The sequence below is a fragment of the Megalops cyprinoides genome, chromosome 17 (genome assembly GCF_013368585.1).
Source record: "Megalops cyprinoides isolate fMegCyp1 chromosome 17, fMegCyp1.pri, whole genome shotgun sequence".
Classification (NCBI taxonomy): Eukaryota; Metazoa; Chordata; class Actinopteri; order Elopiformes; family Megalopidae; genus Megalops; species Megalops cyprinoides.
Window position 1 is genome coordinate 25,939,641 of NC_050599.1, and position 12,904 is coordinate 25,952,544.

Here is a 12,904-nt window from a genome sequence, read left to right on the forward strand (position 1 = left end):
ATTCTGACAACCTACAAAAAATAATTTTGTAAATTGTTAGTAAGTCAAAAAGGGAGCAAGTCACCTAACAAATCCATATTCCATTTCCCAAAACAAAATGAGGGGCTACAGAGTTAATAATGCTTTCATTTAAGTTACAAGTTCATGTGCGTGTTTAGTCAGAATTTAGTTTAAAAAATAAAATTAAAAATTAAAAAAACAAGAATACAGTGCAATCTTGGATAATTGTCAACATATTTTACTAACACTAGGTATGTCAGAATCCTTTTCGCACTCACTGATCTGTGAGTGTTGTTAGCCTGGTCTGACATTGTTGCTCTTTAACTTGATTGGATACACTTATGTTTGATTGAGCTAGAAGTCACTCTAGATAAGAATGTCTGCTAAATGCATGCAGTGTAATGTAATGTAAGAAACCATGTGGTATTATTGAATGACGGATGATGGATGGCACCAGTTGTCCTCTGTCCTGGCACATAAGACTAAAAATGCTGTGGTAGAGTCAGTATCTTAAAGTAAGTAAAACTTGGATTCACGTTATTTGTGTCTATTTGTGTTATATGAGTCTTTGTGATAAATAGTGCTGTATAGGGGACAGAGCCCAACCTCAGGCATAGGTGCCTAGCGGCAGTTGCACCTTCATTTTCCATATCCTTCCTTCTTCATAATGTTCTCTGTCTCTTTGAGGATCTTAAGCAGTGTGGACTTTGGAATGACCACATTTTAAGCTGCGTTTCATTGGTTTCATCAAAACATTTTGTGATAGGTGCTTTGAGATATGAGATTAAGTGTTTTCAAATTCTAAAAGGCTTTTTTCACCTATTATATGTTGTTACACTTGATTGAGTATCACAGTACATTTAGTTAGTGAGGCCAAATGAATTCTTGTAAGTGGACTGCTTGATTCTTACAACTGGTCTATTTACAGTGTTAGTACAGGAAAGCTTCCGTCTCGGTGTTTTTGATCAGTGTTCGTCTTTTGAAGTTTTCTGAAGCTCAGCCTAATCACTGCAGAGAACTTCACAAATGCTGAAAATTCAAACAGCCATGTGATTTTATCGGATGATTGGTGTGGGACAGTACCAATCAAATGACAGATATCTGTCCCCAAGTCCTATGATTGCAAACCTAAAAGGACATAGTATTAAAAATACATGAAAAACGACTATTGATTCATGGACAGAAAATCTTTGACTTCAACCAAAAATTACATTTAACTTTGTGTGGTAGCTTCTGAATACCAATGACATGAAATTTTACGATTACCTGCAGCTTGGCCAGGGAGAGTCACTGAAGATGGACCACATACAAAAAACAATTGTGTTATAAATTGTTAGTAAGTCACAAAGGGAGCAAGTCACCTTCCAAATCCATATTCCATTTCCCAAAACAAAATGAGGGGCTACAGAGTCAATAATGTTTTCATTTAAGTTGAAAATTCAGAGACTTTGTGATAAATGGTGCTGTATAGGGTACAGAACCCAACCTCAGGCACAGGTGCCTAGAAATCTTTTTTTTTTCCTGCCATGTGGACTATCATCCGGGCAAAAAGCACAATTTGTCACCAAAACACTTTGTGATAGGTGCTTTGAGATATGAGATTAACTGTTTTCAAATTCTAAATGGCCTGTTTCATCTAATGAGCTGTTACAGTTCACTGCATTGCATTTTGTTGTAAACCCAAAGATGCATTAAAAAGCATATTAATTGACAGAAAATATTTAGTTTCAACAAAAATTGGATTTACAGTTACCTTGGGGAGGAATCTTTTCTGAATTTGAATTCTGACAACCTACAAAAAATAACGTTGTAAATTGTTAGTAAGTCGCAAAGGGAGCAAGTCACCTAACAAATCCATATCCCATTTCCCAAAACAAAATGAGGGGCTACAGAGTTATTAATATTTTCATTTAAATTGCAAGTTTACGTGCCTGTTTAGTCTGAGTTTAGAAAACTAAACTAAACTAAAAAATAATAAAATAAATAAAAAACAAGAATACAGTGCAATCTTAGGTAAGCGTCAACATATTTTACTGACACTAGGTATGTCAGAATCCTTTTTTCAGCAGATGATAAATCAATATGTTTGACATGAGAGCACGAGTGACTGGATATTCATTCATTCATGACTGTTTTTATACAGTCATGTGACTGATAATAATTCTTTGAATGTTGTCTTAATAATTGCAGTGGGTGTGGAGGATAAAGTGCCAATACCTACAATTAAAAAACCATGTGATGTTATTGGATGACTGATGGTAGTACCGATCATGCTCTGTCCTGACATGTAAGACTGAAAGGCTATGGTGGAGTCAGTATCCTAAAGCAAGTAAAAAATCTGATTCCCTTGCAAATGTCCTCTAATGCAGAAAATCCAATTATGGCCTGATTGTATAGGACTTTGTGCAGCGGTGCAACAACTCATCCCAACAGGTGAATGTTACTAAGATTAAGGATGTGGTTATCAATTTAAGATGTTCCCCACCCCAGCTACCTGACAGATTTCCATAAAAAAACAGGCTGTGGAAATGGTTGATAGCTGTAAAAACCTAGGTGTTGTTATCAACCACACATTGAATGTCAACGCAAACAAAGTGTGTAGGACGGGGCAACAAATGGCTGCTCTTCATGAGGAAATTGGATTACTTTCAGGTCAGAAAAAGACTCATGACACTCTGTTATAGATCCTTCTTTGAGTCCATCTGAACTTTTTCATTCATATTTTGGTCTTGAAACCTGAGTGTCAAGAACAAGGATTACGTGAACAAGATAGTAAAACTAAGTAGCAAGATCATTGACCAACAGCAGTGTGCTGTCTCTGAGCTGTACAACAAGCCAGCAAGGGACAAAGCAAGAGCCATCCTCTTAGACTACAACACTATGACTATCCACTCAGAACTTCAGCTGCTTCCGTCGAGTAACGAGTAACAGATTGAAGCATTCTTTCATTCCCGCTGGCTTTATTCTCATGAACTCCCATGGCTTATTAATGGAATGATTGAAAATTCTTTTTAAAAATAACCTTCACTATGCTTATCATAAGTTTAACATTTTTAAATCAATTTAACGACTTTATATTGTTCAGTGCACTTTCATTCTCACTTTTTAGACGTAATCATATAATTAAGTTTTATGTGACAAGTGCATGTTTTGAATAATGTTTTAGCTTTTTTCTTGTGTGTACGTTTTGTGTTGTTCATATAGGCCTGTCTGCATATCTGACATATTATGTGATAATGATGACTAATTGAATTGAATTGAATTGATCACCATCTCAAATGAATAATTCACTGACACAGAGAAGACATTGCATCAGTCAAATTCTGTAAAGTGCTCCTTCATTGTCACAGCACGGTGAAGTGATGTTGCAGATGCTAATTCCCACAGCGTTGTAATTTCACTCAATATTCCGGCCACGCTACACCCTCTGTAACTATTCTGTCGTGTTAAGGTCCTTGAAATGTTGGAGGCATTGGACGATTTTACTTTACGCCACTAGAGGGTACTATGACTGAAAAATTAACCTATTTCCTAAGTCCTCTGACGGGTGTCTTCGTTTTTACACTCAGAACCCTGCTTTTTGTGTGAACTGTACTTTTTAAAGTGTAGCTTTATGTGTGGTTTTAGTCATGCTTCTATATTTAAATATAAGTTATGATAGTGAAGAATATGAGTAATTGTAAGATAGCCTACCTGTTTGTGTCTGGATCCCGTCACAAAGTTTTCCCGGTACAAAACAAAGAGGTTTCCCTTGATACTTCGTATGCAGGTATATCTGATACGAGTCATTATATTTCCGCATCCAGATGTCTTCAGTTTTATATTTGGAATCCCCTAAATCATGGAGCAATTCAACACAGATGGAATTGTATTCATGGGTAAAAATGTAGAGTACTGATTTACTAACAGTGGATTTAAACAGCCGTTTTAAAAAAGTTGGACATAGGATAGTAGTAAGACTGAGTCATAGACCTTTCTGATTTTACTTACCTACTGTATTTTCATTTGTGTCAAATGATAAAATACAGGTTCTGTTGCAACGTTTTATGTTGTTTCCACCCCCAGTTGCTTCTGAAAATATATAAAATTACTGTTGTCAATCTTAATTGAAATTGTAAATATGCTACCCGTATGGCTGAGGTAGCCATCCACTCTGGTCCTAAAGCTAAATGAGGATGAGCCACAAGGCCGCAGCAGCGCAGGTGCCCTGGCCACATCTACGCCGCAAAATTCTCACCTGTGCCCGCCGACCCCTCGGCGCCTCAGGCCGAGGGCAGTGTTTTTCACCCCTGCACCCATAGACAGAGTTTGGTTATGCCAGAGAAGCAGTAAAGGCCACCCGAGATCCCCTCCACCACCAGCCCCGGATTTTACCACCACAAACCGGTTTGAAGTTCTCAGCTCCCCTGCATCTTTGTCACCTTCACAGCTGTCAACATCGGACAAGATGGATAATGTCGTCGTCATTGGAGACTCCATTGGACACCGCGATTGACCACAAACTCTTTAATGATTTTAAAGTACACTGTTTCCCCAGAGTGAGAGTTTGCGACTTTGCACATTTAGTCCTGAGAGTCAACACAGACCACTCTTCTATTGTTATTATTCATGCTGGCACAAACGACATCAGGCTATGGAGATCAGAAACCCTCAAGAAAGACTTTATTTCACTGCACAGCAAGATAAAATCCTCTGGTCACAAATTTATAATATCTGGCCCACTTCCTGTCTACAACCATGGCATTGAAGCTTTCAGTCGTCTGTTTTCACTAAATGACTGGCTTAAAACCTGGTGTTTTGCGAACAATTTGGATTTTATTGACAATTGGGATTGTTTCTGGGGTAGGCCTGCATTATTCAGAAGGGATGGTCTTCACCCGAGTCGCAACTGAATGTCAGTGCTGGCCGACAACTTCATGAACCATCTATTATGACAAGAGGACTTTTCAATGAAAAAACAAGGTAGTGGTACTCCTGTACATAGACATGAAAGAAATTCATTGCCTGAAAATATTGTATATAGTCATACATACTGTGATGTCTACAATATTGAAACTGTTATTTCTGATAGAAAAATCAAAGCACAGAAACAGTTGAAGAGAAAGTCTAGTCTGATTATTGTACCCCTGAAAGGTCGTAGCTCTGTAAAAAAGTTCAGTGTAGTGAAGGGCAAGAGCAGTCACCCCACCCAGCCTCGAACCCTTGTCTATAAGGTGCCAAACCTGCAGCTTGACCACAATGCCAAAGAGCGTTTTTCTGAATAAGAGATTGAAAAAGGAAGTGTTTAAACAGTTGGATGCGTTCTTACATGACAACGATTCATGAAAAATTTCAGTCTGGTTTTAGAAGGGGACACAGTACTGAAACAATGGCTGTAAAAGTAATCAATGATCTTAGAGTGAGTGCTGATAATAACAATGTTGTGTGCTGCCTTTGACACAGTCGATCATGGGATACTTCTAAACCAATTTGAAAATTGGATTGGTCTCTCAGGCACAGCCCTGAACTGGTATTATACTTACCTTACTGGCAGAAGATATTTTGTTAGTCTCAGTGACCATGTTTAAGACAAGCATGACATTGTTTCTGGTATTCCACAGGGTTCTAACCTTGGTCCTTTACTGTTTTGTCTGTATATGCTGCCACTTGGAAAAATTATTTGCGATTATGGAGTGAATTTTCATTTTTATGCTGATGATACTCAGTCATATTTATCTGTAGCGCCAGATGATACTGATGCCCTAAATCTCTTGATAAATGGCCTATCCAGCATTGTACAGTGGATGAGTAAAAATTTCCTCAAACTAAATGAAGATAAAAAAGAAATTCTTATAACTGGTACAAATGCACAGAGAGAAACAATATTAAGCAAACTTAGAAATCTGGCTCTACAGAATAAGCCTTAAGTAAAAAACCTGGGTGCTATTCTTGACTTGCTTTTTCATTTAAGAAATATTGCAAGAGTTAGACCCCCTCTCACTGGAAGATGCCAAAAAGTTGACCCATGCCTTTGTATTCTCTCACCTAGATTACTGCAATGCACTCTTTACTGGATTACCTAAAAAAAAAACTGTTGATAGGCTGCAACTTGTACAAAATGCAGCAGCCAGAATTTTAACAAAAACCAGGAAAAGAGAACATATTACACCAATTCTAGCCTCATTGCACTGGCTCCCTGTAACATTGAGGATAGATTTTAAAATTCTTTTACTTGTTTATAAGGCCCTAAATGGTTTATCACCTTCATACCTCTGTGATTGCTTATCTATGTTCCAAACCGTTCCCTTAGGTTGTCTAGTGCTGGCTTGCAATGTCCCAAAAATGAATTACAAAAAGTATGGTGAAGCAGCTTTCTGTTCTTATGCACCAAAGGTTTGGAACAAACTCCCATTACAAATAAGACAAGCAACCTGTGTTGATAATTTTAAGGAACATCTCAAAACCCATTTTTATGATCTTGCTTTCAATTAATTCTGCCTTTATTATTTTACACTATTGTCATTATTTCATATTTCTTTTATATTTCTTATACTTGTTTTATATTTCTTGTACTTGTCTTATGCTCTTTATATCTTTATATATTTTATATTATATATTATATATATTTTTTAGATTATATATTTTTATCATCATCAATTTATTTTATTACTATTATTGTCTTATTTTTTTTTTTTTTTTAGGATTTTATTGTTTAATTTTTTTCCCTTTGTACATTTCGCTGCTTGTTAGAGTAATACTTGTGTTATGAATTTTTATTGTTTCTCTTGTAAAGCACTTCTTTGCATTTCATGATGTGAAATAGGAAAAATTACAATTAAAAACTTTAGCAGAAAATGTTGTTAGAAAACATGGATTGTTTGCTCTTCCAACATACTAGAGATTCACCTGTTTTTGTTATTTAAATGATCCCTTTTGGGATGCTAACATCTTGAGGCTGTTCTTAGAAGATGAAATAATTTTAACCTTTGCACCCTCAGTGGTAGTGTAGCATACTGATAAGGAGTAGGACTTGTAACTGAAAGGTTGCCGGTTCGATTTCCTGCTGGGGCACTGCTGTTGTACCCTTGGGCAATGTATTTAACCCACAATTTCCTCAGTATTCAAATGTATAAATGGGTGACATGTAAAAAATTGTAACCTATGTAAGTCGATCTGGATAAGGGCGTCTGCGAAATACCAATATGTAATCAGACCCGTCGTTATGGGTGGGCCTTTAGGGGCACGGCCCGCTTACCGAGCTGTTATTGCCCTCCCATTGGCCCGCAGGTATAGTTTGAAAATTTGTCATTAAATTCCTTATACATCATTTTATTTTTTGTAAATTTAATAACTTCATATTTCTTATAAATAAAGATAAAATAGAAAACAGAAGTTGATGTAGTTACGTAGCACAACTAGCTAGGCTAATTGCGCGACGTGCGCTAGTTGGGATGCCAGTCAGGCTGTGACAGCAGTGATTTACAAGCTTTAGAAGTTAGAAAAAGTAAAAATGGATATACACAAGTGGCTCAACTTTAAATCTACAAGCACCTCCAACCCACTGGAGCAAGATTCCGCCACTAATCCCAGAGAAAAGAGAAGTCGGAGAAGATGCCGAAATGCAGCCTGTGCCTAGCACCAGCAGCGGCCCCGGATCACCTAGCTCTGCTAGCCATGCTGCTGCAGGAGGGAAACTAATGGCACCACACCTGCCTGTAGCATCAGTGGATGACCTTGGTACGGATAAACCCAAACAAGTTGTGCTCACCAATTTCCAGTAAGAATGTTAAGAGAAGAATGGCTCCAAAAAACGTTCATTCTCTGCAAGCTGGTACAAGAACCGGGACTGGCTGGAGTATTCTGTTAAAAATGACGCTGCGTTTTGCTATCCGTGCAGGAAATTCAAATAATCAGATGCAACTTTCTCACTTAAGGGCTTCACTGATTGGAAACATGCCACTGAAACAGGCAAGGGTTTGAGTAAGCACGCCCCGTCAAAGGAGCATTTAACCTGTCAATTAATGTGGAGGGAATCGGTAAAACGTATGGAGACAGGGACCGAAATTTCCACTAGGCCTATGCTAAATGCAAAACAGCTGGCACGCAACAGGTATTATATCTCAGCCACAATTGATATGCTTGTGTTTTTAGTGGTGAATGAGTTACCCTTACGTGGAGATAAAGCAGGTTTTGACAGCATGTTAGAAAATGATGGGTCTATTGGACTGTTCTTGTCTCTGTTTGCATACACCATGTGAAAAGACAAGGAGCTGGCAAAGATTATAAAAACAATTCCACGGAACGCACGCTACACCAGCCCAGAAATCCAAAACGAGATGATCGAACTGATGAGCAATATTGTGACTGAAGAAATAGTGAGACAGGTCTGGGATAGCTGGTACACAATAAAAGTGGATGGAATACGGGATCCTATAGGCCAAGAAAATATATCTGTAGTTGTGTGTTACGTTGATGAAAACTATAAGATATGTGAGCGTCTCTTGGTTATAGCTACATCAGAGAAAGGGGATGCAGAGACATTAACTGGTGTGATCATCAATGAGCTCACGAAAGCTGGACTCCTGAGTCAGGTTTATGATGGTGTGTCGCTAATGTCGGGGAGACATGGTGGTGTGCAGAGACTGCTTCAAAACAAACTAGATCGTGACATACCTTACATTCATTGCTTTAATCACCAACTTCATTTGGTGGTGGTTTCTGCCATGTCCAGTGAAGCAGCTGTCGAGGAATTTTTCAGTGTTTGCAATATGCTGTATAGGTTCATCAGGAAACCTACTGTCGCTATTCAATACAAGGGCGAGACGCTGAAACGCCTCTTAGACCAGAGATGGACTGGCCACTTGGCAACTGTCAATGTTGTGGTGAAGAGCTTCACTGACACATCAACACTGTTGACAAAGTTTGTGGAGAGTACACAGGGCCACGGAGCTGAGGTGCGGGTTGAAGCTACTGGCTTACTTCGTGTTATATCGCAGCGTAGCTTTCTTTTCATTGCGCACTTTGTTCAGAAAGTTTTGTTACTTTTCGATCCGCCAAACAGGATGCTACAAGGCCAAGATGTGGACTTGTTCACAGCAGTTACACTTGTGAATAATGCATTTGAATGCGTAAAGGCACTGCGCACAGAGAATGAGTTTACTGCGCTGTGGGATCTTTGCGCTCCCGCTCCAGCCACCGCTGCTGAGGCTGAGCCTGTGTCAGACTCAGGTTCTAGCTGTCCAAGCAAGAGGAGAAGCATTGTCAACAAGATCCTGTGTGAATATCTAGTTGAAGAAACCGTTGGACAGTCACAGAGTGACACAGACGAAAAGACTGAGTACATGAGATTATTTTACAGCGTTATCGATGCTGTGCAAGGAGAGATGGAGACGCCTTTTGGAGAGCGCAGCAGCGAACTCATACGCGCACTTGCTGCTTTGAACCCAGAGGGCAAAGATTTCATGGGCCTATCGATGATTAGCCCACTCCTGAGATTAGCTGGCACTGAAATCGTTGAATCGGAATATGCTGTAGCTCATACGTTCCTGACAAAGAAGATGGCGGAGACCTCCATTCCCCCGAAAGATGACAAATGGGCAATAACTAACATTCTTAGTACATTCCACTCTGGACTCCAGGCGATGCCCACTGTCATTCAAGCATATATCCTAGCTTTAACATTGAGGGCATCTACAGCTACATGTGAAAACTCATTTTCAACAATGAATCATGTTTTCTCTGAGCATCGGCGTAGCATGTTGCACACCCGCAAGGCCCAGCTTATCCAACTGGCCTTTGAAACGGATCTTACTCACAAAGCTGAATGGAAGGACATCTTAATGAGACGGTTCAACACCCAGAAACGCAGCCTTCAGATATACTAACGGAGGGAGAACGAGAGAGAGCTCCATTCACAGTAAGTTCACATTGTGTGTGTGCGCGCACGGGCGCAGAAGCAACCGGTGTTTTTAGAGTGGTCTGATGCTGCTGTCTCATGTTGACTCTGTTTTAAATTATGACCGTGTGATATTATAAGGCGTCAGCATCCGCCGTGGTGCGTTTAGATAACAAAATGCTTACAGAACCTTGCAAGTGCGACTGATTGGTGCCAGTGACTGTGAATAGCTGCAGATATTTCATGTTATTGTAACTTTGGAAATAAGATTTAACCCAAACTTCGGGACATTAAAATCCATCCAGTTTGGTTAGGATGTTTGCAGCCTCAGTATTTATAGGTCAGTGCTGCACAAATACATTCGATGAGTAGCGTCTAATAAATAACAGTCTAATAATTGTGCCCCCCAATGTAGTTCATATGCCCGCCATAAGAATGAGCCCTGGCGACGGGTCTGAATGTAATGTAAAATGAACTCACCACATACTTGCGAAGATCCTGGGCAAGAATCGTTTTGTATGTACTGAATGACTCCTGTGTATGTATCATCAATTATAAACAACGGGTTTTCGCTTCCCAAGAAATCTGATGACACACAACGATCTGAAACGGAAGAACACATTTTGATATCAGAACGATAAAATAAAGTAAATTTCGCAAATAGGATGCATCGCATGGGTTAATATTGGCCGCGATAACCTCTATAAAGTTCTTTATAGGAAACGCGAGTTAAGTTATTAGGCTACTGCGTTACAGCTGGTGAAATTCTTCAAGAGCAAGCGTGCGGGAATTTCTTTCAGTTATTGATAATCCGTTCTGTCTACGCACATCCGTCTTTACAATGAGGAATTCCAGCGAAGGTGGCGTCACATCACTTATGTAATAATAAACGGTTGGACTGACATGGTGACATGGTATGCTATCAAGGACCATATAGCATAATGTGACATTTAACAGTTACTGGGCAAATCCAAATCTTTTACAAGGTATGAATACATAAATACAACCACACACACACACACAACAATTTGGCTGCTACATATGTATTTTTTAACTAAGCTAATGTGGCTGGCTTTGATGAGGGCATAATTAGATTTGCTAATAGGTCATGACACTTGTAAAATCGTTTGTAATGATTTGTAGTCTCCGGAGTTTTAAGTCGGATATGTCTGTTGTCATCGAACATCATTGAAGGCTACTATTTTTTGTTTGTCACTTTGTTTCCTCAGAACAGATAGAACAGTCCTGTTGCTGTAGTGTGGACAAAGGAAATTGGTACATCATTTCAGCGGATGCAAAAGACACGTCATTTGTATTGAGGCATTTAAATTGTAATACTGAGCCATACGTGCCAATAATCAATTAAAATAAATCTTAAAATAAATCAATTAAAATAATCCTGAATGCAGTGAAGCGCTCAGAACACTTAAAGTAATTTCCTTTTCTCTGTCCGTGTGCCTGTGATACCCTGTTACAAGCCCCATCTCCATATGCTGCTATTTTAACTTGTACTGTCAAAAGCACATTCGGTCCAAACTATTGTTAGCTCGAAGGTATGTAAAAAAGGGAAGGCAGGTCAACACTTACAATTGCTGTAAGTAGCATCGCAATCCACGCAGCAGGACAGAAACACCGTGATCCCCCAGACAGTCAAGCTTTTAAACCACATGGTGAGTATTTCGGTCTGTAGAGTCCAGATGCAGTCATTGTAAGTATTACATCTAAAATGAGTAAATACAGAAGTCTCCAATACATGGCTAATCCATAGAAATGAACATGGCCCTGGCTGGTATTTGACCTGAAAACCCACTGGTGTACTTGCATGAATCTAGACCACCAGACCCACTACCATCAGTTCTGAGCTGCACAGTAATGCTGTTCCCCAAAATAAAATCGTAATAATTCAGCTGTAACATTAATTACTTCAAATGGTCTACAAAATACTGCAAAACTCTCCCTGCTCTGTCACATCCTATGTATTACATTACAGGTTAATAAGTTTTTAATGGTTTTATGATTTTTCTGCTTCCATATTCCATATCAAAATACCATCACCAAATTTCCCAGAACTGTTGTTTCTTAACCTTTAAAGAAAGTAATGCACTCAAACTCTTACCTGAATGAACACAGAAGCCAACTGTTAATAACGGCGGAGAACACTCACATTTCCGAGAGGCACATTGTGACTGAAATCATATCATTTTGCATGAGCCCTGCCTTCTAGTCAAATTAACCTTCTGAAGCCGATACGCTTACACGAACAGAACAACCACTGTCTTGTACAGAACATGCAAACTCATCCTTTTATGAACAAACAGTAGATGTACTGTTGACAATGACAATTCTCCCCCCCCCCCCCACTCTCTCTCTCACACATACACACACATACACCTCTGTAGACTTGTAGACTGTTTTCATGATTTTGGCATATTTTTTCAACAACAAATCTGACTTTATGTCCAATGGCAGAAAACTACTGGATAGAAAACTTTATGTCCAATGGCAGAAAACTAAAGGACACTGTATTCAGCAGATTTGGTCTGCTGAATACAATGTCCTTTCCTGGAATAATGCTTCCCATTTACCAATCAACTTAAACCACATCAACGTCGACCTGTGATCAAATATGAGTCTGAGCCCAATTTTTCATAGTAGCAAATATATACAGTATACAGTGCCTTGAAAAAGTATTCAGGGCTCAGTACTGTTTTCACAATTTATTGTCTCAGATTCCAAATTTAAAATATATTAAAGTAAGATTTTTTTATACAATACTGGTCTACACAATATATAATATATATATAATACAATAATATTCTCTGCACATCGCAACTGCAGGGAGTCCTGGAGGACATCAGTCGTGATTTTGAGGTAGTGGAGGATGAGTCTCTCAAAGCACTTCATGACAACAGAGGTTAAGGCAACCAGTCTGTGGTCATTCAGGCAGGAGATCTTCTGTTTTTGGGGACTGGGATGATAACGGGGGTTTTGAAGCAAGCAGGCATGGTGCACTGGGCCAGGGATTGATTA

At 39.1% G+C, this 12,904-nt stretch overlaps 1 long non-coding RNA gene across 1 annotated transcript; it reads right to left on the minus strand.

The window, feature by feature from the left end:
- Nucleotides 1–1,225: 1,225 nt before the first annotated feature.
- Nucleotides 1,226–11,484, minus strand: LOC118791826. Its single transcript, XR_005005577.1, has 6 exons — nt 11,462–11,484; nt 10,355–10,477; nt 3,991–4,071; nt 3,694–3,834; nt 1,754–1,792; nt 1,226–1,290 (listed from the first exon to the last, which is right to left on the minus strand). It is a non-coding gene; the product is annotated as an uncharacterized LOC118791826 (long non-coding RNA).
- Nucleotides 11,485–12,904: the final 1,420 nt, after the last annotated feature.